Source organism: Petromyzon marinus, chromosome 19 (genome assembly GCF_048934315.1).
Source record: "Petromyzon marinus isolate PM22_M1 ecotype Great Lakes invasive population chromosome 19, UKy_Petmar_22M1.pri1.0, whole genome shotgun sequence".
Taxonomy (NCBI): Eukaryota; Metazoa; Chordata; class Hyperoartia; order Petromyzontiformes; family Petromyzontidae; genus Petromyzon; species Petromyzon marinus.
Window position 1 is genome coordinate 15,396,715 of NC_133685.1, and position 3,587 is coordinate 15,400,301.

General features: G+C 66.0%; 1 protein-coding gene across 1 annotated transcript in view; it reads left to right on the forward strand.

Moving 5' to 3' along the window:
• The first annotated feature begins 260 nt into the window (after positions 1-260).
• The window catches only part of LOC116943801 (alsin-like), a 121,149-nt gene continuing 117,822 nt past the window's right edge, over positions 261-3,587 (forward strand). The window contains exon 1 of the mRNA XM_076068190.1: positions 261-721. The gene's annotated coding sequence lies outside the window, so the exon portion shown is untranslated. The remainder of the gene's footprint in view (positions 722-3,587) is intronic.

The window sequence follows — 3,587 nt, forward strand, 5'->3', positions numbered from 1 at the left end:
AGCAGACCGCGGACACAGTCGTGGAGCGGTCGAGCGCAATTTTTTCTTTCACGGAAATACATTTTGTGATACACAAGCATGACACTTGCGAATGATAAACGCAACGGTATCTATATTTTAGAAACAAACGTCAGCCACCAAATATTCAAGGTTACTGTCTTGTTTCCAACATTGTCACCGTTTTTCAGAATCAATATTTATTGGCAACTGAGGGAGAAATCCGATGAGCTATAAAGCTCTTGTGCAGTAGCGACCATCTTTGAATTGGGCGGCCATCTTTTGTATTTTGGTGGCTCGCGGTTTTTAATTTTCTATTGTGCGACGTTAGGGGGCACTATGTGCCAAATGTTGTGCTTGCACTCCAGTTTGAAGGATTATTACGACTCTGCAGTAGTTGCGCCGTAAACATAAATACGGTGACGTCGCGTGCCGTGAGCGCGTCACGGGGTCGCGACACCGGCCTGTGGACGCCGAGCTCGCAGCCTCGCACACACGGAGAGAGACCGCGCGATCGCACAGCCCTCTCACTCATACCTCAACACACAGCTTCCTCGTCACACTCAGCCTCACCATCACACACAGCCCTCCCACTCAGCCTCATCACACACAGCCCGCTCACGTCCGCCTCCTCCTCACTCTCGGAGACCACCGATCTCACGGTGGTGCCGCTGCCGCCGCCGCCGCTGCTGCTTCCCGAGTCCCGGGCCTTGCCGCGACCGCCGTGAGTCGCGACTGCTCACCCACTCGCCGAGCCTCTCATCTACTCACTGAGCCTCTCACTCACACACTCACCTACCCTCTCACCGAGCCTCTCACTCGCCGAGCCTCTCACTCACACACTCACCTACCCTCTCACTCACCCAGCCCTCATCATCCACTGACTCAACGAGGCTCTGATCCACTCACCCACCCCATCGCCCACTCACCCACCCCATCGCCCACTCACCCACCCCATCGCCCACTCACCCACCCCATCACCCACCCCACTCACCCACCCCACTCACCCACTCACCCACCCACCCCACCCACCCCACTCACCCACCCCACTCACCCACCCACCCCACTCACCCACCCACCCCACTCACCCACCCCACTCACCCACCCCACTCACCCACCCCACTCACCCACCCACCCCACTCACCCACCCCACTCACCCACCCCACTCACCCACCCACCCCACTCACCCACCCCACTCACCCACCCACCCCACTCACCCACCCCACTCACCCACCCACCCCACTCACCCACCCCACTCACCCACCCACCCCACTCACCCACCCCACTCACCCACCCACCCCACTCACCCACCCCACTCACCCACCCACCCCACTCACCCACCCACCCCACTCACCCACCCCACTCACCCACCCACCCCACTCACCCACCCCACTCACCCACCCACCCCACTCACCCACCCCACTCACCCACCCCACTCACTCACCCACCCCACTCACCCACCCCACTCACCCACCCACCCCACTCACCCACCCCACTCACCCACCCACCCCACTCACCCACCCCACTCACCCACCCACCCCACTCACCCACCCACCCCACTCACCCACCCCACTCACCCACCCCACTCACCCACCCACCCCACTCACCCACCCACTCACCCACCCACCCCACTCACCCACCCCACTCACCCACCCACCCCACTCACCCACCCCACTCACCCACCCACCCCACTCACCCACCCCACTCACCCACCCCACTCACCCACCCCACTCACCCACCCCACTCACCCCACTCACCCACCCCACTCACCCACCCACCCACCCCACTCACCCACCCCACTCACCCACCCACCCACCCCACTCACCCACCCACCCACCCCACTCACCCACCCCACTCACCCCACTCACCCACCCCACTCACCCACCCACCCACCCCACTCACCCACCCCACTCACCCACCCACCCACCCCACTCACCCACCCCACTCACCCACCCCACTCACCCACCCCACTCACCCACCCACCCCACTCACCCACCCCACTCACCCACCCACCCCACTCACCCACCCCACTCACCCACCCACCCCACTCACCCACCCCACTCACCCACCCACCCCACTCACCCACCCCACTCACCCACCCACCCACTCACCCCACTCACCCACCCCACTCACCCACCCACCCCACTCACCCACCCCACTCACCCACCCACCCCACTCACCCACCCCACTCACCCACCCACCCCACTCACCCACCCCACTCACCCACCCACCTCACTCACCCACCCCACTCACCCACCCACCCCACTCAACCCACCCCACTCACCCACCCACCCCACTCACCCACCCCACTCACCCACCCACCCCACTCACCCACCCCACTCACCCACCCCACTCACCCACCCCACTCACCCACCCACCCCACTCACCCACCCACCCCCACTCACCCACCCCACTCACCCCACTCACCCACCCCACCCCCACCCACCCACCCCACTCACCCACCCCACTCACCCACCCCCACCCACCCCACCCACTCACCCACCACCCCACTCACCCACCCCACTCACCCACCCCACCCCACCCACCCACCCCACTCACCCACCCCACTCACCCACCCCACTCACCCACCCACCCCACTCACCCACCCCACTCACCCACCCACCCCACTCACCCACCCCACTCACCCACCCACCCCACTCACCCACCCACTCACCCACCCACCCACTCCCCACCCCACTCACCCACCCACCCCACTCACCCACCCCACTCACCCACCCACCCCACTCACCCACCCCACTCACCCACCCACCCCACTCACCCACCCACTCACCCACCCACCCCACTCACCCACCCCACTCACCCACCCACCCCACTCACCCACCCCACTCACCCACCCACCCCACTCACCCACCCCACTCACCCACCCACCCACTCACCCACCCCACTCACCCACCCACCCCACTCACCCACCCCACTCACCCACCCACCCCACTCACCCACCCCACTCACCCCACCCACCCCACTCACCCCACCCCACTCACCCACCCCACTCACCCACCCACCCCACTCACCCACCCACCCACTCACCCACCCCACTCACCCACCCACCCCACTCACCCACCCACCCCACTCACCCACCCCACTCACCCACCCACCCCACTCACCCACCCCACTCACCCACCCACCCCACTCACCCACCCCACTCACCCACCCACCCCACTCACCCACCCCACTCACCCACCCACCCCACTCACCCACCCCACTCACCCACCCACCCCACTCACCCACCCCACTCACCCACCCACCCCACTCACCCACCCCACTCACCCACCCACCCCACTCACCCACCCCACTCACCCACCCACCCCACTCACCCAACCCACTCACCCACCCACCCCACTCACCCACCCACTCACCCCACTCACCCACCCCACTCACCCACCCACCCACCCCACTCACCCACCCACCCACCCCACTCACCCACCCCACTCACCCACCCACCCCACTCACCCACCCCACTCACCCACCCACCCCACTCACCCACCCCACTCACCCACCCCACTCACCCACCCACCCCACTCACCCACCCCACTCACCCACCCACCCCACTCACCCACCCCACTCACCCA